General features: G+C 46.1%; 1 protein-coding gene and 1 long non-coding RNA gene across 5 annotated transcripts in view; one reads left to right on the top strand and one right to left on the bottom strand.

Moving 5' to 3' along the window:
• Positions 1–22,321, top strand: part of HECW2 (HECT, C2 and WW domain containing E3 ubiquitin protein ligase 2) — a 263,367-nt gene that overhangs the window by 1,343 nt on the left and 239,703 nt on the right. Inside the window, exon 1 of one of the 3 annotated variants that reach the window (XM_089779881.1) lies at positions 20,981–21,203. The exons of the other annotated variants lie outside the window; for them this stretch is intronic. The gene's annotated coding sequence lies outside the window, so the exon portion shown is untranslated. Of the gene's footprint in view, positions 1–20,980; positions 21,204–22,321 lie in introns of those variants that run through there. 3 annotated transcript variants of the gene reach the window in all.
• On the bottom strand, positions 6,402–20,926 carry LOC102446276 (uncharacterized). 2 transcript variants are annotated; one of them, XR_016350110.1, is made up of 3 exons: positions 20,771–20,926; positions 9,561–9,726; positions 6,402–7,026 (listed from the first exon to the last, which is right to left on the bottom strand). It is a non-coding gene; the product is annotated as an uncharacterized LOC102446276 (long non-coding RNA). The 2 variants fall into 2 exon arrangements; XR_016350109.1 differs by lacking the exon at positions 20,771–20,926 and adding an exon at positions 20,531–20,722.

Here is a 22,321-nt window from a genome sequence, read left to right as displayed (position 1 = left end):
GCCCCAGGCGGAATACACGATCGGCGCCCCCGCCTGCACGGCTGTCAATGGTACCATAAATTGTGTGATGTCATCATCGCACACTCCCATTGAAGGCGGCGCCTTAGGCGATGGCTGAGTCGGCCTATACTCACGGGCCGCCCCTGCTCGGAGATGGTATAAGAATATTTAATCTTGCTACAGTGCAGGGATGAGAGGAGGAAAATGAACTAGATGACTTCTTAGTCTCTTCCAGTCATGAATATTTCTGTGTTTATATGAAAGTGAGTAATATACGATACAGTTTTTTTTACGTACTGGATTTTTTTTTCTGATCCACAAAAGGGATCATCATGATAGCTTGGTTGATTTGTGTTATCATGACTGGAAGCTGTCAAAAGACTTACAACTGCAGCTCTCTGTGGTTGGTAATAGTTATGTTAAATATCAGTTTTATGTTAAATATCAGTTAAATGAATATTCGATTAACCTAATGAATTCTTATTGGTTGCTTGACTATTCTGTAGTACCCGAGGGTGGGGCCAGCAGCCAGCGCACTCCAGCCCCGTTCCTGAGAAGCCCTGTGCCCCTCAGTGCTGCTGCCTCTGTATCAGAGGCCACAGCGTGGGATGCCAGGCAAGAGCTGGTCCACGAGTGCGGGGCCAGTTTAAAAACCAGCTCCCTTTGTGGACCGGCTGCCTTTTGCCCTGCACTGCTGCCTCTAATACAGAGGCAGAAGTGCAGGGTGGCAGCAGCCCTTGTCCAAGGGAGCTGCCACACACTAACGCTGCACATGGTTGCATGTACATGGACCGCAGTACGGTGTCCAGCCTGAGCCACACTTGCACTTGCCCCCCCCCCCGCCCTGTGTGCGTGACAAAGTGAGACCACTCACCTGAAGATCCCTCCCAGGTGTCCAAGGAGGCCTGGGAGACGTCCTAGCTCACAGGCACCAGCCCAAAGGAGAATGTCACAGTGTCCATCTCCTCCTCCTCCTCTTCTTCTACCTCTGGCTGGCCCTGGCCCTCCTGCTCCTCCTCCCCTGAGACCTCCAGCTGGGCAATGACAGGAGTCTCCATGCTAGAGTACATGAGGACGGGTGAGGAAGATGTTTCCCCACACCCAGGATCTGGTGCAGCTTGTCGAAGTAGGGGTTGGTGTGGGGTCCTGCCTCTGAGCGCAAGCTGCGGTGTCTGGCCCAGACGTATCCCTGGCGGAGCTCTTTGACCTTACTTCAGATCTGTTCCAAGGTCCGGGCCGGGGCAGGGACGCCCCTGGGGCGCCGTACGGTGCTGCAGGGCGGGGTGCCACACGGTGCTACTGGGATGGGCGGGGGCGCTCCCGGGCACCTCAAGGGCACCGCACCGCGCCGTGCTGCTGGGCCAGGTAGGGCTGGCCTATGTGCAGGAGCACTGTTTGTACTGCAGCTTGCCACAAGGGGACACGCTGAGGTAGGGCTGCCCTCCTGCACACATGATTTGAATTTCCCGGGCTTCATTTGCATAAACTGGGCGCCGCCATTTTTAAATCCCTGCTCGTTCGAACCCCGTGCCGCGCGGCTACATGCGGCACGAACTAGGTAGTTCGGACTAGGCATCCTAGTCCGAACTACCGTTACTCCTCATTCCAAGAATTTTCTCTTCTTGTTCTGGTTGCCCTGCTTCAGGACACCAAAGCACTCTCTGCTATGGAGCCAGAGCTGCCTCCTGGCAGTCTTCAGCTCTTGCAGCTTTTGCTGCAAGTCATGCAGCAGTTTCTGCACGCTGCCTCCCAGGCTTTGCAGGAACCCAACCCCCAGCCCTTGTGGGAGACCCTCCTTGTGTCTCTGTGGGCACGGTTCCTGCAGCTGGATTCTACCCGCCCTGCCCTGGACACTGTGTCCCACCGCTTATGGCATCTGTGCAGACTGGTGGGACCACAAAGTTTTGGAGCACTAGGGAGACCAACAATGGCTCCCGAACTTCTGAATGAAGAAGGGCACCTTCCTGGAGCTCTGTGAGTAGCTTGCCCCTGCCCTGAGGCAACGGAACATGCACATGAGACTTGCTATCCCCCTCCAGAAGCGTGTCGCCATTTCCCTCTGGAAGCTTTCCATGCTGGACAGCTACCTATCTGTGGGGAACAAGTTTGGCATGGGGAGATCGACTGTTGGGGCCCTGGTCATGCAGGTATGGTATTCTTAGGCTATTGTCCCAGGAGGGCTGTGTGGAAGGATGGAATGGGCTTCCCTAGGGAAGGTGGGGGTGGTGCAAGCCCAGTCCCTGGGAGGTTTTGTTCAGTCCTGCCCTCACAAAGCCCTGCCAGGAGTTGGGGTGATTGTAAGGTATTGCTCCTTGTGGAGGAGGAGGAGGTTCAGGAGGGAGGACTGGGGGAATTTTCAGGTGCCCTGGCAGCCCTGTGATTCTCTGTTTGTCTCCTTCTGCAGGTAGTTAAGGTGATCAATACTATCCTGCTGCGCACAGTCATTCACTTTGGAAACGTGGACACCATCATTGCTGGATTTGGCACCCTGGGCTTCCCCAACTAGGGGGAGGGTATTGACGGGACCCACATCCCCATCCATGCCCGAGACCTCTGGGCATCACTTTACATCAACCGCAAGGGATACTTTTCAGTGGTCCTGCAGGCCATGATGGACCACCGGGGACAGTTCACCAACATATATGTTGGGTGGTTGGGGAAGGCGCATGATGCACATGTGTTTAGGAACTTGAGTGTGTTCCAGAAGCTGCATGCCAGAACTTTCTTCCCCAAGCACACCATCCAGGTTGGAGACATAGTCATGCCCGTCTGCCTGGTGGGGGATTTGGCCTATCCCCTGCAGCCGTGGCTCATGAAGCCCTACACCAGCCACCTCAACCCCTCCAGAGAACTATACAATGCCAGGCTAAGCAGGGCCTGTTTATCCTGTTTATGTTCACGTATCATTTTTTTCATCTGAGGTTATGAATATTGACTATGTATCTGTATTTCAAATGTTTGCTCCTGTGGTAGTTTATATCCCATCTAGCCAGTACCTTATAAGTGGGCATTCAAATGATGGCCCATCAACAGACACAGTGGACCATGGAAGCAACCTACCTACAGCTAATTCACTTTCATGGTACAATTCTAGCTAGTGCATATGTACTTGTCCCTGCTATAACGCAGCAAAGCATGCAAGGGCATGTGACTAGATCATGTGTGTAGTAAGAAGAGGGTCTGTAATATAAAATCATGTATCACAGGCCTGAAATACGAGCAAGACTTTTGCTTAGTGAAACTGCAAGTAGGAAATAGGCCTGGCTAAGATGAAATAGTACGAACAGGGTCAAGTATAAAGAATGCCAAAAGATATGTAACACTTCTGCCGGGTAGTGCTGGCAGCAGCCAGGGCTGGGTTCAATAACTAGGGGTCCCTTTTCATCCATCTCACACAGAACCGGCTTGCGCCCACACCCAGTAGCCTGGGAAATTCATATACCCCTGGGTGCCTCTGAGAGGCAATGCTTCCCCACTCGCAAGCACAGCATCTGAGTGTAGAAAAGAAACTTTTAATGAAAGAGGGAGAGAAGTCACATGGCATTAACTTGGGAAAATACCACAAACAGAGTTCATAATCCCCCACGAGTAACCGTCCCAGCTCAAATGTATTCAGCAATGTCCTTTGCCTCTCAGGCTCTCTAGTCTAACAATGTAAGGGTTCCATTCACTTATTCAAACTTTCTCCATACCCCACTTCAAACGCCTCACTTACAGCTCTGTCCAGTCATGCGGACCCTGACACATCACTCTGATGACTTCACTCATTGAGCCTGAGTCCATGCCACCTTTGTGCTGCTCCTGTGGTCTCCTTGCTCCGCCTGCCACTGTTCCTACCATCCGGCCGCCGGTCTCTCCCACCAGCTGCTCCCACCAGCCACTTCGCTGGCTGCCTGCTGCTGCTCCTACCGGCCGCCCGCTGGTCGTTCCCGCCAGCCGCTCCGCAGGCCGCACGCCGGTCACTCTTGCCAGCAGTCTTGCTGGCTGTAATGGATCTGGCTCCAGGCCAAACCAGTGACTTCAGCTCTTAGTGATTTCAATTCCTTAGCCACTTACAATGATGGTGTCTCTCCTGCAAGCACTGGTGTCATATTTTACAGTTCCTACATTTAGGGGTAGCATGGTTTATGACCCCACAACAGCCCAAATTAGTTACAATACACCACATTCCAGTCTAACAACTGATCCTCCATCAGCCCTGGCTAAATTAGATTTACATAACCACACCTCGGATTCCTTCCCCATCCCGGCATGAGCTGTATTTACATATCAACAATTATCTTGCAGGGCTAAACCATTTTGAGTGAGCATACCCACCCCCAGGGCAGCTCTCTCCTTTTAGCTGGCTGATTGCAAGCAGTAGTTCAGCCCCTGCTTACAGATGCCAGGCACAGACCATAAAATACATTCCAGAGGGGTTGCAACATAACTCTTGGTTAGGAAACACCTTGGTACCAACTGCCTCCCCACAAATAACATACATACCAACCCAGGTTCAGGACCAGGTCTAAATTGACAGCATGATGGATAGTAATTGAACTTCCCTTGTGTGCGGTAAGGTGTGATAATTAGGCAACAGAGGGTGGCAACTGATACGTTGGGAGTGATGTGTAACTTGTTTGTACCTGTGTATAAAAGTGTACCCCAGAGAGTGGTCTTTGGCTCGTCGAGAGGGCAATGCTGGATCCATAGTATTGACTGGGCTAGTCCATTGTCACAGTGCATATTTGCATAGTAACTTAGCAGCAAGTCTGTTTGCTGACAGCTATTACTGTACTTCACTTGGCAATAAACCTGGCCAGATGCTTTTAATCCTTTATCTGATTTGTGGTCTCTGGGGGCTCTCTTAGGGGGTCTGTCATGTTGACTAATTGCACATGGTTAACATGGTAGATAGGGGAGCACATACACGCATGCAGCTGAAAGTTTATCATCATTGACAGATCAGAAGACCTGTCAGGAACTCATCTTGAATGCCTAACTGATTACAGACTGATGACAATGTGACACTAAGCTCCATCTTGTTATCTATTTCACAAGATACACAAAGGTTTTTGTTTGGAATAAAGGGTTTCCCGCCACATGGCAATAGCTATAAAAGGCCCAGGAAATATTTCCATTTTGCCTCTTTCCTTCTCTGCTTCCAGTTCTAGGATTCTTCTGAGATCAATCTCAAAAGGTTATAAAGTCCAGTTTCCTGCACTCGTGGCAGGACAAAGTACTATCCAGAACATCTCTGACAAATGTTTGCCTAACCTGCTCTTCAAAATTTATAATGACGGAGATTCCACAACCTCCTTAGGCAATTTATTCCAGTGTTTAACCGTCTAATGTACAACCTAATCCTCCCTTACTGCAATTCAAACTCATTGCTTCTTGTTGTATCTTCAGAGGTTAAGGAGAATAATTTTTCTCCCTCCTCCTTGTAACAACCTTTTCGTACTTGAAAACTACTATCCTGTCCCCTTTCAGTCTTCTCTTTTACAAACTCAAATTCCTCAGTCTCTCTTCACAGGTCATGCGCTCCAGCCCCCTAATCATTTTGTCGCCCTCCACTGGATCCTCTCCAATGTGTCCACATCCTTTCTATAGCGGGGGGCCCAGAACTGGACACAACAGTCCAGATGTGGCCTCACAAGAGCCAAATAAAGGGGAATAATTCTTCTCTGGATCTGCTGGCAATGCTCCCCCTAATGCACCCTAATATGCCATTAGCCCTCTTGGCTACAAGGACACACGGTTGACTCATATCCAGCTTCTCCTCTGCTGTAATCCCCAGGTCCTTTTCTGCCGAACTGCTATTTAGCCAATTTCAAATATCTGATCTGTGTCCATTAATCTTTTGTCACAGAGACTGTCCAGAGTGGCCAATATACATGACAGAGGAGCATTGCTGGCACTTGATGGCATAGATCACATTAGAGGATGTGCATTTGTATAAGCATCTGATGTGGTGGCTTATGTGGCTATGATGTGGTCCTATGATGGTGTCGCTTGTATAGATGTGTGGACAGAGTTGGCAATGAAGTTTACTGCAGGGGTAGGTTCCTGGGTGAGTGTGTTTGAGGTGTGATATGTGGTTGCTAGATTTTTTTTTTGAGGGGGTGGGACGACCAGCTTCTATTGGTGAGAGAAACAGGCTTTCAAGTTTACACAGAGCTCTTCTTAGACTTGCTCATCTCTCTTACCAAGAGAAACTGATCAAGTAAAAGGTATTATTAACTCACCCACCTTGTGTTTCATAGGTCATGCAAAACTGCAGTTATTTCCAGTGAAAGTTTTCTTCTTTCTAGAAATATTGTTGTCTGAGAGCATCTGACAATAAAAACACAGTGATGAGATTAAAATTAAAGACAAAAGCCACCCATAAATATGAGTGGACTAATACTACAGAGTTGAAGATTAATCTTTTTGTATTCAATATTTTTATATGTGAAATTCATTGCCACATAGAAACAGCTGGTGCCAAGGAGTTAAGCTTCCTGGATTAAAGTCTTCTAAGCTGCATTTCCAATTTTTTTTCAGTGAATTGAGTAGATGCAATCAAGTAAATTCAAATAAGATTCCACCAGCTGTTTAAAAAAAGCTGTATCAGATTAGGTTTGACCATAGTCTCAAACAGATACACTTTTAAAATAGGCTCTTTCAGTGATATCTAAAAAGCCCAGTGTTTGGCCTACTTCGTTAATGGCAAATTTTGGCTAGGTTTGCACAGTACATAACTTTTGCCCACATTTTCCACTGACTCAGAGAATGAAGGAAAAATAAAACCTGATACATCCCAATTTAACACTGGCACCCTGTGTGCGTGTGCCACTATATTGTAAATTACACTATTTTAGTGAAACACACTAGACTTAACAGAATTACAGGCATTTTAATTACTTATTTTTCTGCACAGTGAAACAATTCTTCAGTTTCCAAATCTTGAAGTCCTTATTCAGTTTCCTTTTCTCAAATTCTTATTCAGGAAAAACTCCTGTCATTCTTAAGCCACTTTTCAGTTCTCTTCCAACTCCAGGGCTGCTGATGGGGACGGGAGAGGAAATGGCAATTTAAAAGGGCATTAGCAGTGACCAAAGCCCCCAGCCCTTTAAATTGCTGCTGGAGCCATGCACAGCACAGCCTGAGGGTGCTGAGGACTGGATGGGGGAGGCTAACCCCTAGTCCCGCCCCTTCTCAGGGCCCAGAGCTGAGCCCCTTACATATTGCTTGGGGCCCAGCAAAAACTGTTGCCAGCCCTGTCCAACTCTAAGGCAAAATCTCATTGGACCAATCCCTTATGGCTTTAGTGCAGAAAGTCATCCCGTTGTCAATGTAGCTACGCTTCTTAGTCAAGTGGGCTGGTTTTGACCCATTGGCTAAAAGATTTTTGTCTAAATGAGGATTTTGGAAGATGTCCTCAGATTATGAACTAAAGTCTAAGAAAACAATGATAGGTTTTTGTTCTGTGCTTCTCTTGAAATTTTGCACCTGTTTTCCGGGTATAATTGAACAGTGTGGTATGAATGAGCCACTGTTACGATCCTTTCCAAGACCTCTTTTCCCTTAGCTTTCCAAAAACTCAGTTTTAGTTCAGATTTTGTTGTTCATGCTCCCTCCCCGTTGCTGCCTCTATCAGAGGCAGCAAGGGTAGGGGAAGAAGAGGAGGGTACTTCAAACAGCAGCACTGCACAGGGAACCGGGCTCTGTGCGGTGCTGCCACTTTGAAACGCTACCACGCCCCATCAACTAATCGAATAGTCAATGCAAAAATGCATCGCCTATTCGATTAATCAGTTACATGCTACGTAATATCCTTCGTAGGAACCAGTCCCTGTACATTACAACATATTCTATCCATTTGTTGTCCGTGCATAATTTGACCTCTGTTTTATCTTGTATTTAAGCTTGTTTATTAATATCCTGTTCCTGCTGATTTTAGCTAGCCATCCTTACTGCAGGATAGTGCTTATTATAATAACTTAACCTTCTATTCGCCTTCCCAATCATGCCCAGTAAAAATTAGGCAAGTCAGTCCTACAGCCTCCCCAGGCATGAAGTTAGATGTATGGGTGAATAACATAACTAGTAAAATAAATTAGAACTCCAAAATCTAAGACTTTCATGTATGCCTAGGAAACTGCATATTCAACTCCAGCCTTCTGCTTCCTGACAGAAGCCACTAGACATATCCAATCAGGATACAGAACATTCCTAGCTTCCTTGTAGCTCAAACAGATGGCACAGATCAAAGAAGACTTGCAGCTGTTTAGAAAAACATTGGTTTGCTAGCACCTGTCATATACTTTAAGCTTTTCAGTAGATTTCTGAACTATGCGTTCAGTTGCAGAACTACTATTTCTATGCTGATACTTCTGTTCTTGCTACATTCTAGTACTTCTCAGAAACAAATGGAGCTAGCACTTACAGTACATCACATATTGCAAGTTCTCTGTAAGTACAAATTAATTTCAGCCTACTTTGCCAAATCCTGTGCAGTGCTGTTGGACTGGATAAAATAAGGTCTCCCAAATGAATACTTTCGATATTGTCTGAGACATACCAAGATCCATCCAGACAGACTCTTAAATATAAGGTAATTGTATTAGTTAGAATATCAAGCCTATCTCTGAATTTCCATGTGCTACTGTGTAGAATGTCATACTAGAAACTTTATAGCTTAGATCTAAAGGACATGTCTACATTAAGAAATTATTTTTAAATAACTTATTTTGAAATAATAACTCCCAAAATAATTTCAAAATAATCTTATTTCCCAAGGAAAGCAGGAATTATTATTTCAAAATAATCAGCCCCTTATTTTGAAATAATGGGCTTGGTAGTGTGGACACTCTGCCTGTTATTTCAAAATAAGGGGAGTTATTTCAAAATAATTCCCTAATTTAGACCAGGGCAAAGTGATTGTCTTATGTTGTCTGGCCACATCAGAGGAAAAATAAGAAGAAAGGAATGTGATTTAATTAGGATTCTATTTAAAATCTGGAGTCTCTGGCTAGAAATTGCAGCGTTGGTCATCATTTCCTTAATAATTTCTACCTAATCTCCAATCTGGGATGACTGGGAACCTACCACCTTTTCGGAGTATGAAAAATAAAGGAGGCTAGGAAGGGCAGGTGTCAATTCTCTGCTGCACCATAAGTAGGAGCCCCACAACCCTTTTTCTTAAGGTTGCTTTCTTTCAAATCCTCTTCCATTCTATTTTATTGGATAAATCATATCCTGTACAAAGAACCTACACTGGATATCTGACACAAGGTTTACGTACTAAATTGTAAAACAACGAGTAGTCCTGTGCTACCTTAGGCCAGGTTTACACTAGATCAGTGTTCTCCAACCTTTTTACACCCAAGATCACTTTTTAAATCTCATAAGAAGCCAAGATCTACTGCCCCGCTTGCACGGGGTTGTCCATCTGAAAGATGGTGTGTGTGGTTTGTGCCTCTAAGATGATCTGAGAGATCATTCAAAAGATACCAGTGTTCCAGGGATGAGACTGAGGAAGGAAAAGCCTGCTAGAACAATATTGATGATAACATCATAGAGAGAATTCAACTTACTTTCAGTGAATCCTGCGCCTGAATGCCCATCTTCCTTGCAGCTGGCTTTGCCGCTGGTGAAGATGACCACCATTCTCTGGACTCCCCAGGATTTCCTCCCTTGAAGACTTCAAATTAGCCAAAGAGTTGCAGGTCCTGGACCTCCTTGCTGCATTACCATCAGTGCCTAGAATGTAAGTAGGAAATAGGTTTTCATTTTGGAGTATTTGTCATTTTACGGAAACATAGGAAGATTTTATTATTGGTTGAGCGTCCCACTCTGGGAATCAGTCACTGGGTACTATAGGGTTTGTATTTATCCACCCCCCCCTTTCATCCCATTGGTGTATTATTAGCCTCAATATAGTTTCCTTGTCTGCACCTTACCTGCTGTCTCTTTTTTATTTTTAATCCATGGTTTATACCAGGAGTGGGCAATAATTTTTGTCTGGGGGCCATTTCAAAAATGTTTGAAGTAGCCTTGGGCCACCGTGGAAGGGGCGGGGCCTAAACAGGAAGGGGCAGGGCCTAAATGGGTAGGGGTGGGGCTACCCCACCCCCAGACCATGATTGGTCTGGGGGTGGAGAAGCCCCTTTTTCCCCCTTCCCACTAGGCACCAATACCCTGGAAGAGGCTTGGCATGCTCCCCCATCCCCAGGACAATCAGGTCCCGGGGGCGGAGGAGCGCAGGAAGCCTCCTCCCGCCCTGCGAGGAGCCCGTGGCACTTTGAAGTGTCACGGGCTCCTCGCAGGGCTGGGGCAGGGTGAAGGAAGCTTCACACAGATCCCTCACCCCCCAGACCCTGATTGGCATGGGGGCGAGAGAGTGCGCGACGCCTCCTCCACTCTCCCCGCCGCCATACGAGCAGCGCTCGGCACTTCAAAGCACCACGTGCTCCTGGCAGGCCGGGAGGAGGCTTCATGCGCTCCCCTGCCTCAGGCCCTAATTGGCCTGTGGGTCGGGGAGCAGCAGGGCCTCCGTGGGCTGGATCCACCCGCTTGGTGGGCTGGATACGGTCCGCAGAGGCCCTTTTGCCCACCCCTGCCATAAGCTATCCACAATGCATTACTACTGTAAACTGCATGATATGGCTTTCTTTGCAGATTTGACCTTCCCATTTACTATCAAACAGCAAATACATACAAATATGGTTACAAACACATTTCAGCATACCTTTTTAGTGTTTGTGGGGGCTAACTCTATATCTATACCTTGTGGGTACAGCTCTAAAATTCATCTCTGCAAGCATGAAGAAAAATTGATAATCACTTTTGGTCGTCTCAGCTATAACCCACACTTGTTGATCTTCATTCACATTTCAGTTTGCTTATGCAGAAGCAATAGGTCCTGTAATAGACTGTATTTTCTGTAACCAAGAATTGTCAACAATTTCTACTAGTTATTTTATTAGAGGAATGTATTTTGTTTATTAATTTAAATTGCTTTTCTCTTAACTACTAATTCTCTAAACAGGCTCAGATTTTGTTGTTTGATTGTTTAATTTACCAGCTTTCATCTGGTTCAGTCTTGCAAGGCATCTTTTGGTAAAATATTGATTTAAGATGAGTTTTGACAGAGAAGCCTGCAGATTCCAACTTCAAACAGACTAGCAGCTTTTGGAATCTAGGGACTGTATTTTTAGTTAGTGCTTTCACCTTCTGTACAAGAATCTTTCCAGAAGCCATGTGAAACATGTAATTTCCCCATCATGTGACGATTTTAAACTTTTACCCATTTTTTACTAGGCATACTATAGAAACTCTCATTTTGGGCATTTATCGATAGCCATTCCAATGAATGTATTGGCAAGAGGAGACTAATACTCTTTAGACTACAAAATTATTTTTACTTTTCAACACTTCTGCCTTTTTCCTAGGAGTATCCTTCAGCTCCTTCTTGCTTATTACACCTATGGATAGATGGTGATCTTGTTTTGTCAATTCATCTTTTATCTGTGCTGGAGTCTGCTATAGGAAATAATCAAAGGGAAAGGAATGGAAAGAGAATGTACTGGAGTTCCATTTTACTTTCTCTCATTTTGCTATAATTTTAATTTTATTTATACTTAAATACTTTTTATACTATTGTAGGATTTGGAAATCAGAAAAATTTGGCCTAGGAGTGTGCTTATAAGTTACTAAAATTAATGCTGGCTAATAATTATTTTAAGTTAGAAGCTTTCTTCAGTTATCTCTGTGGCATGCAAGGCTACATTATCTTTGCATTCTTTTTCCAATAGACATCTGTATGACCTCTGGGATGAGACAGTTACAAAATATGCCTTCAGGACAGTAAAGTGAGACCTATGATCCATTAAAGAATGCTGACAAAGGGACTCCTGAAAAAGAGTCAACATGAAATCTGAACAAGATTGAGATTTAACCAGTTTCATTTTGTGTACTAATTTTTTTTTTATAATTCCCATTAGCCTAAGAAATGTTGTGTGCACTGCACTTTTATAGTTAAAACTTTTCTCACTCAGGGATGTGTAGGAAAAAGCCCCACCACCCTGAATGACAAAAGATTTAACAATGAAAAGTGCTGGTGTGGACAGCACTTTGTCAGCAGGAAACACTCTCCAAGTGATGAAATTACTGGCCCTTGTTGGTGGTTTTATTTTGTCATCCAAAGAGCTCTTTCTCGGCAGTAAACAGTGGCTACACTGCTTGCCTCACAATAGTGTGGCTGCAGTGGCATAGTTACGCCATTGTAAGGTGCACAGTGTAGACCTAACTTAAGTAATAGTGGTTACTTTTAAATCATTTGGGGGATAATTGATAATTTTTTGTCTGCTGAGTCCTTGTTCTATGAGTATGTAACAACCATCTGCTAATAGTTTCAGTATTGTGGTTCTACTTGATCTATTTTTCAGGTTTCAGATTCCCAATGGGGCTAATATGGTTTTCTATAACATCCAGTCAATACGAGTTTTGTGCCTGAGGTACATCATTCATCATAACCTTAATATGATATACTGGCCCCATATGAGGGATAATATGATATACTGAAAATAACTTCTCAGCTCAGATTCCCCAACATGCATTTTACATGTAGCAGAAAGCTCAAGTTCTCCAAAGTGCTGGAAGAGCAGCAGCAAACACCTCTAATACTTGCTTTTTCTGCACCAAAAGGGAGAAACTGGCACACATCTGTGAAGGGTGCATCGGGTTCCAACCCCTCTTCTGGCTTCTCCAGAACCTGTTTGAGGTTCTGGCTGCACTTCTGTCCACATAACCTAATTCATACACATCCCATTGGTGGCCCCACAAAGTCACAAGACCTCATCAGCTTCCTCCTGGTGTTGGCTAAGATGTCCATTCATCATACCAGGTCTATGTAAGGATGGTCTCTGACCGGGGAGAGGGCTATTTCTGGTCTAATAATACATCCTAACAGAGTTCCTTTAGGCAGTATCCACTAACTCCAAAGCCACCATTGAACAATGGAAGGTGCTGTTGCAGTTCTCTGCTCAGTGTTCCCCTCTGAATCCCTGGTTTTTTAACCCTTTAATCTTTGGTCCCATCTCTGGGTTCTTGTTTTTGTTTCATGTCTTGTCCCCATTATTTGCTTGTGATCTGGGTCCAGCAGCTCTTTCCTCTTGGTAGAGTGGGCATTTAGATCCTCCTGTCCCAGTAACTGCAAATAGTGCCAGGATGAATGGAATAGTGTCCCTAGCCTCTGTTTCTCTGGAGGTGGGTGACAAGGGAGGGATCATGTGAGAATTACCGGTTGTGTCCCCTCCCTCTGGGGCATCTGGTATTAGCCGCTGTTGGCCGGCAGGATACTGGGCTGGATGGATCATTGGTCTGACCCAGTATGGCTGTTTTTGTGTTCTTATAAACAGAACACAATGGGATTACTCAAATGAGTGAAGTTAGTCCTCTGCATAGGTAATTGTAGGACTGTGCCTTTTTTCAGGAAAGGTGAGGTGGGGAGTGACACATAAGAAGCAACTGAATGGGAGAGAAGGTGTTTGTTTGATCTGGAGAGATAGGCCACCTTTTTCTATCCTTGGTTTTAGAGAAGATACAGGCACGTCTACACAGCAGGGCTAAAGCCAAAATAAACAACGCAACTTGAGATACACTACGCAGTTGACATAAGTCGAAATAGTTTATTTTGGCCTCTGGTGCTGTCTACACAGCAGGTAGTGCGAGAAAGCACTCTTCCTCTGACTTCCTTTACTCCTTGTAAAATGAGGGTTACAGGAGTCAGAGTAAGACGTCCTCCAGCTCAAAATTTATTTTGACATAATGTCAAAATACTGCTTGTAGTGTAGACGTGGACTGCTGTGAAGACATGCCCTATCAGCACTGCAGGTGTTCCAGATATGTTTCTGAAAAGCTGAGGGATATGTGTCCACTGTTCCTCTTTGCATGATGTCTGTAGAGGGAGTACAGTAGTCCTAAGAAATACCAAAGGAGGTAGGAGGGCTTTAATAGAAAAAACAGTACATTCTGTTATCAGATATTTAGAGGTTTAGGGTTAGGAATCCTATAGGGTCGTGACTCCCAAAAGCAGAGAAAGAAATAGTGCTTGGTTCCTATAAATGCTTTTTGTAGTACTTTTTTGTGATTGCCAGATATGTTCAGGGGAAGTCAAAGGGATTTTAAAAATTCATGTGCACTAAAGTTTATTGCCAACTGCAAGTAGCCTTTTCCTAGTGCAGTATAAAGGACATTCTCAAAATCTATTTTGAGTGAGGGAAACATAAAAACCCAGTATGTGATTTATGTGGTATTTGAATGTGATAAATCAGAAGTATTAGTTTAAACGGTGTGCACTACTATCAATCAGAGGGCTCTATGTGTTAATTCAGTGGGAATAATTCATTAGCTAACACTTTCATCTGCTGTATTTCTCCGTTTGATTTTAAAAATATCACAACCATCAACAAAGCACAAGCATTATACAAATATTATGAAATTCTTAACATTGCATATTTTTTCTTCCCTTAACAAAACTAAGAGAAAAGTCAGCATACTACTATCACTACTCAGAAGTAGTATCAGAGGGATGGATATGTTTAAGAATGCCCAAATAACGGTGATGTTGTGGTCATAATTCAAGTCTGAGTTATTATTGCAAGCCTAGGAAAGTTATCTTTTGAATGATTTACCTGTATGACACAGCCTTGAGCTCCTAAGAGCCAATGGCAAGTTTGCATTAGATTGTTCGTTCAAACACTACGAATGCTTAAATTATACAGGGTAAGATTCACTGCCAAGACATACAATACAGAGAAAACATAATTGGTATATAGTAAAAAAAAAAAAGATGCATGTCACAGACTCAGGAACTTTCCTTGTTTTCGTAACTTGATTTAGTTTGGAATGTAGTCACAAATGCCAACATCAGCAGCACTCTACGTGGTATCCTACAGATGAGCCACACAGTGAGCCAAAAATCCTAGCTCTTTTTGTCAACAGGAGCTTTGTTGCTGATTTCAGTAGAGAGAGGATTTCACTCAGGTCCCCAAGAGACTGCACAGTATCTACTTACTATTTCAAAATGTATTAATTTAATCTGTCATTGCCAGGGTTATTTTTTGTTTGTTTGACTAATTCACTACCTGTGCTTTTTAATATAATCCAAAGGAACTTCGTGACTTGCCTTAATTCGCAGTTTAGTTACCAGTATGGTAAGATGAGTAGCCATTTCAACTAATAGACCATTTTAATATGTAGTTTGAGCTCTTTTGACCTTTACCACAGTTAGTTTTATAGGCAATGTTTCAGATGTGTGCAACTTTGCTGTCACATAGTAATGCCCAGAAATAGATCCTATAGTAATAAGTGTGTACAACAAGTTAATTTTGCAGCCAGTAATGTCAGTCTTGTGGGATAGGCAAATTTTGGGTTCTGATGCTGCAATGTGTTGCATGTGGTCCCATTGTCAATATGCCTCTCTACAGGTACATAGATCTGCTTGCTCGCATCTCATTCCAGAATCAGGGCCTTGGAATAGAACATAAGCATATGGTCCTACCATAAGACACCCAAATGACAGCGTCTGAATTCCTAATTGTACAGTTATTATGAAAAAGCATGTATTACTATATACTATGCTTAGAGAGAATAACAAGGCACCAGACTGCCCCTCAAGATCAGGAGAAGGAGGGAGATGTAGGTGATGGAGAACTGGGGTTGATGTTGGCATTCTTTGAGAGAGGAGAAATGGCATATTCAAATATACGGAAAAAGAAAGTGATTCATAAGTAACAGGACATGAATTAGGGAGGGATAAAAATGGAGATTTGCAGGTGTCAGGAAATATGGTCAGTAGGTTTGATGTGGATAGAAGATTGGCGATCTCAGAATAGGGAACAAGGTTCAGGAAACAAAATCGTAGATGGTCAGGAGGAACGATGGAGAGGGAGAATTCCTGCCCATTTTCTTTTAAACAAAATTAACAAGATCCCAGGTGGGTGGGCAGCCAGGAGAGGAAGGACTCAAGCAGGAGAAAATAGGTGGAAGAGGAAGATGGCTTAAGCTGAATAAACAAAAATGATGAAAAGATACCCTGCACTGAATCAGGTAGGGTTAAAACACCGTGGGCAGAGGAAGTCTCGCCCCTTTTCCCAGACTGGGCATGCTCCAAATGCTGGGGCAGCACAAAGGGCAGTAGAGCAGCTCAGTCTGGACTGGCCGCTGAAGGAGAAGGACCTTTACCAGGAGCTCCAGAACCGTATTGACTGAAGGCTTTAAGCCATGCTGTTTTAGACCAATACTGGCTTATATAGACTGTAAGAGATCACCAGCAATCCGGTAGCCAACCAGGCATCAGCCACACCCCTGAGTATGTGAAACCTGAACACAGGTGTGTGTACTCTGCCACACATGGTGGAGAATGTGGGCAACATCCAGAACCTGCTGAGAGATCCAGGTAGAGAGAGTGGGGCCAGGGAGTCCCCCTTTTGTCCCTGTAGTCTGGTGCACAGATTGTAGGAATTTCTCCACCTCCATAGATGGTGGAAAATCACCAGCAGCAAGCAGCTCAGCACCAACAGCAACAGGTGCAGCTGATACAGCAGCCAACCCACCAGCACCAGCTGTTGTTGGTGCAACAGCAGGAGCAGCAATAACAGCTGCTGCATGAGCTGATCACATAGCACCAGAGCCAGCAGGAAGGGCTGCTTCAACAGATAGCTATGCTGCTATAGCCAAGCACCCTGGCCACAGGGGCAGAGAGTGGAGAAACTGGACTAGGACTGCCCATTCAGCTAACGAAGATGGGGCCAAGGGATGACCCCAAGGCATTTTTAGTAATCTTCGAGTGGGCTGCTATGGCCGCTTACTGGCTCCAACAACACCAGGCTACAATACTGGCCCCTTCCCTAATGGGACCAGTACAGACTGCATATCGCAATTGGGACTCCACAGGGGAAGGTGGCCATTTTAGACAGAACCGGCATCAGCCCAGAGACTTACCGGCAGACTCTGCATAAAGCAGGGTATTCTGCTGAGGGATGACTATGGGCTATTGCCCAAAGAATCAGGGACCACTGCTGGAAGTGGCTGAACCTGGTGGGCTTAACCAGTCCCCGAGTTGCGGAGATAGTGGCCTTGGAGTAACTCGTATAGATACTATTTCCAGGAACCAACGAGTGGGGCCAATAGCAACGGCCAACGACACGGACAGTGGCAGTAAGACTAATAAAGGATTACCTAGCCACAAAAGAAAATGGAGCCCGTCCTCTGCAGACAGAGAACCTCAGGAGACAAGAGAGTCCAGGGAGAGGGAAACCATGGAGGATGGAGCCATTGGGATCACCATGCACGTACCATCCCAGAAGGTCAAGACTCCCAGGACAGAACCCCAAAGAACTGTGACCCAGAACAGCTCATGGAAAGGTCTTCCACAAGGGGAGTGAAATCCACCCAAGGATGATTCCTGATCCACAGGTGCCTGGGACTGTTGTCGGGAGTGCGGCCAAGGAGCTCACTTCTGTAAATACTGTCTCTCTCTATATGGATTGCAACTATGGACTGGTCTGGGTGGCCTGCTATCGGGCACGGGAACCCCAACCTGGAAAACTGGTGATGCCTGTGGTAGTGGAAGGTGTGAACAGGCCACCACTCTGGTGGACTCCAGTTGGAGCCAAATTATTATTTGGGAAGGCCTGGTGCCGGACCTTCAGCTAGCTGGGCAGGCGCTCAGTCTCCAATGTATCCACGGAGACGTGCATCCCTACCCAACTGCCCATGTAAACTTCAAGGTACGGGGCCAAAGGGAGTTCCTCTTGGTGGGTGTGGCACCCCAGCTGACCTACCCACCATGGGATTGGCCCATGTTTCGAAAGGTCTAGAGGGAGTGTGACTATTGCCCTATGAGAAAGCGGCAATCTAGGGCTACAGGAGAGAGGACGCTGGGGCTTCCCATGGAGACAGACCCTCAAGAAGGTCCCTCTAATCATCCAGGGTCCATGATCCAGGTGAAGACAAGCCAGAGGAGGACATCCAGGTAGTGCTGGAGAGGGACATAGACTTCCTGAGAGAACAAAGGGAAGACCAAACCCTGGGTTGGGCATGGGAGCAGGCTAAGGTCCATGACCCAGAAGAAAGAAAGGAGGCAAGATACCCACAGGGGCCACCGCTTTGAGATCCAGAAAGACCAACTCTATCAGGTGTTAGCAAACGCTCAGATACGGGAGGCGATATATCAGTTACTAGTCACTCGGAGGCTAAGCTGGAACCTCCTACATTTGGCACATGTCACCCTCTGGGTCAATCACCTAGGTAGGGAAAAGACCCCTCCAGCGAGTGGCACGCTGGTTCTTTTGGCCTGGTAAACACCAAGAAGTCCGAGACTATTGTGCTTCATGCCCAGAATGCCAGCGAGCTGGGCCTAAGGTGTACCCCAGCCTCCCTCCCCCCAATACCTCTACCAGTCATTGGTGTACCATTTGAGTGTGTTGGGATGGACTTTGTTGGACCAGTAGTGAAGAGCAAGACAGGGAACCGATTCATCCTGGTGATAGTAGCTTCTGCAACCTGGTATCCGGAAGCTGTGCCACTTTGAGTAGCAATCGCGAAGAATATAGCAAACGAGTTGGTGAAGGTATTTGATAGGGTGGGGATACCCAAAGAAATCTTGATAGATCAGGGTATGAACATCAAAACCTCAGGTGAACCTCTAGACCCAAAACCAGCAGAGTTGGGGGAGGGCCTCAACTCCATACAATGGAACCAGATGCAAGAATTTCTAGGGATCTTCCAAGATGTCTTGTCCATCCAGCCAGGACAGATGAATCTGATTCACCATCCTTGGCAGCCACACCACTAGGTCCTCGAAACCCAGATACGGGATGCGTGTAACCCACCAGAGATGCTGAGAAAGAGGCATATGGGTAGATAACACAGAAGTAGGATTTCTCAGTCTTGAAAAGAACTTCTAATAAGGAAAGTCTGCATGTCTCTGTCTATCTAAGACATGTAATATATTTCACTTTAATGCACACCATACTTCCATACCATAGACACTGAAGTGCAGTCACCTTTTATGGTAGGGATTTTTAAAAATGTGTATTTGTGTAAATGTGTAACTGCTGAACATTTTAGCAGTTACATGTTTATACACAGGGAACAGGAGGAGCTGGTGCTCTTGGGGAGTCATCTTTTAAGCCTGCTCTCCACGAGCATTGGCTTCCACCTACCCTTTTTGCCCCCTGCTGCCTCTGATAGAAAGGCAGCAGCATGGGGGGCAGGCAGCTCTGTGGGAACCAGTACATGCTGGAAGCTGGCTCCCACAAGCTCCCACATGTACCAACTCCTGCCTGTTCCCCTATCCCACGCTGCTGCCTCTCTATCAGAGGCAACATCAGGGGTAAGAGGCTAGGCAGCAGCACTGGGGGACAGGTGACTCCACTGGAGGTGGTGTTCATGGGGGACAAGCTTTTTTAGCTGGTTCCCACCAAGTACCTGCTTCCACCTGCCCCCTTGTGCTGCTACCTCAGTGTGAGGCAGTGGAGAGTAGGAGGGCGAGCAGCTTCAAGGGAACTGGCATGCACAAAGAGACGGTTTAAAAGCCATCTCCCAGGGGCACTGACTCCTGCCTTCTCTGCCTTTGCTGCCTCTATATCAGAGGCAGCAAAGGAGGAGGTGCATGTAACCAGTTGGGATTAACCAATGAGCCCACGCTTATCGGTTAACTGTTAAATGAATACATGCTAACATCTCTACTTTCTAGTACAGGGAGGTTGTCAACTTCCCTGCTGTTGTGGAACAGGCTATGGGACAAAGAGACATTTTAGCAATCCCTTTTTGAAAACTACCAGGGAGTGGGAGCTAAGCAGGACTGTGGTGTTTAAAACTTAATTTCAAATTCCTTGTGTACTTGCTGCAGCTTTATGACAAAATAATATTTAGCATGTCTATAAAACCATTCTACTCAGGACCTAGAAAGGCTTTACAAATACTCAGCCTTTCAATAATTCTGAGAGATAAGCAGCTATCATACCATTTTATAAATGGGCAAACTGAGCTACAGGCAAGTTAAATGACTCTTTCATGGTCACAAAGTGAATTTAGTCGTCATGCTGAGATTAGAACTCTGAACAGAAGTCATATCACCCAGCCACCCTTTCTTCATCCACTAGACAAAACTCTAGTCTGTAACCACACAGATCCTCTGTCATGGGACGGAAGGCTACCTCAGCGACCCTTCACAAACAATAAAAGCAGTAACTTTCCATTTGAAATATAATCGATTATTTTAAAAGGTTACAACGTGTGGATAGCACTCTGGCAATTGTGGTGGTTTTGCAATCACATTTTCCTATTGAAAAATGTTTCCTGGAGTGCAGTGTGAAAGTCCCCTAAAAAGAACAAAGGAAATGACCAAGGGGGAAACCGTGAAAGCGGCTATATCCAAAGTAAACCAATTGGAAGAAAAATAGAGATGATGGCCCTTCATTGATATGAACGATAGACGTTACTGGTAGTGACAAGAGTGGGTCAGACCTTTCAGCCAGCAGATGCTTTCCATTACCTCGGCCCTGTGAAATGCTAGTCCTGCCCCGCATCAGTGTCCTGCTGAACAAAACGATGGCGCCAGCCCCGAAGGCTTGTCAAGGTGCCGGGGCAATTGAGGGCTCCGTAGTTGGGGGCGGATGGTCCCGTTCACGGAGAAAAGCCTCCTTGGGGCCAGTTTCAGTGTGGGGTGGACTTGGAAGAGCGGGACAGCTGGATGCCTCCGGCTGCGTCCCCGCTGCTCCGTTTGCAGCCTCACCTGTTTCGGGTGCGCTTCCCTCCCGGGGCCCGGCGCTGCGGCTGGGAGGGCGCCCACAGACAGCGCTGCCGCCTCCGCCCACGTGCGCTGCAGAGGGCACCGCGGGTCCCCCCTCCCGTCCGCGCAGCTGCTGACTCAACCCTCTGAGGAGGTGGGGGGGGGGCGGGGCCCAACGTAGCCCCATTGTGTGTTGTGCTGCAGGGGGGGGGGGGGGGGCTGAGCTTGCCGCTCAGTGTCTGTGCGCGCCCGAGGGGGCGGGGGCCGCTTCAGCCGCTGCTGCGCGATTCCCGCAGCCACCCCCCCTCCCCAGAGGCTGCCAGAGGGAGGGAGGACAAGGCGGGACGCCGCCGGCAGGGAGCCTCCTCCTCAGCGCGCAGTTTGGCTGGAAACCCCCCCCCCCCCTCCCGCCGAGCCCCGTCCGCCGCTGCCGGGGGTAAGTCGAAACCGGGCTGCCGGGGGTGCGCGCCCCGCTTGCAGCGCGCTGCGCTTGCCACAGGCGGAGTCGCCCGCTGCTGCTGGGTTTCCATCCCTGCTGGTGTGGCAGGTAGCGAGGTGGATGGAGACTAAGCCGCCGCGGCTGCTGTGCTCATGAGCGTGATGCGCTTCCTTTCATTTTGGGGATGGGGGTGGGGGGTGCACACAAGCTGTTGGAGATTTTTTTTAAAACCCCTCTAAATGAGCCTACTCGATGGCTATTCCTTTAAGAGTCTCAGCCTCCTTCATCCCAGTCAGGAGGTGCAATAGCTGCAGTAAAATGCAGGACAATGTAGCACTTTAATAGCTGCAGTGCTTGTCTGCGGGGTTTCAAAATGTGTGGATGGAATTTGTTCCTTCTGGCATGAAGTAACCTGGAACTGCAGACTTGGAGGTATACATTTCCTGTGTGAAGTGCAATGGCAGAGAGGGAATGGAGGATCTTGACACATCTCTTGCAGGCTCGGCTGTTTCACGTGTGCTTGTGCGGAGGAAGGCTAGTTGGCATTTCTTTTTCAGGGAAAGAAAAACTTAGTGAGGTGGTGGGGAAGAATGGTAGTGAAATTGGGTGTTGGAACTGTAAACGTTAACATACAAAATTGATTATTACCGGACGGAAATGTAAATGCCAGAGGTTTCTGGTCACTGGAACTCAAATTCAGGATAACTTCATATGAAGAACATATGGCCCATAATCCCCACTATAAAAATGACCTTTCAGCATTTTGTCTTTTTAATTATGGGTGCAACTGATTTTTTTTCAGGCAACATTCTTTCTTGTCATTTTGTGTATTGCACTCCTCTCCTGCAATGTTTCTCACTGAACAGTATGATATTTATCTAATGTGGTTTCCAAGAATTTCTTGAGTTTCTTGGATGTGAGAAAAGTGAATGGATTGACAAAGTCCTGGAATGTTCTGTTGGAACTAGTGATTTCTTTTCATGTTCATAATATTTTAGTTATCTAGAATAGTAAAAATCAAATTCTTATCATTTGTACTTATCGCTCTGATTATTTTCTTATGTACTATGGAGATTATTTTTTTCTTAGCATGATTGATTTCTCTAGCCTCTTCT

The sequence above is a fragment of the Pelodiscus sinensis genome, chromosome 7, assembly GCF_052426305.1.
Source record: "Pelodiscus sinensis isolate ZL-2025 chromosome 7, ASM5242630v1, whole genome shotgun sequence".
NCBI classification, from domain to species: Eukaryota; Metazoa; Chordata; order Testudines; family Trionychidae; genus Pelodiscus; species Pelodiscus sinensis.
This window is presented reverse-complemented; position numbering and strand designations above follow the sequence as displayed.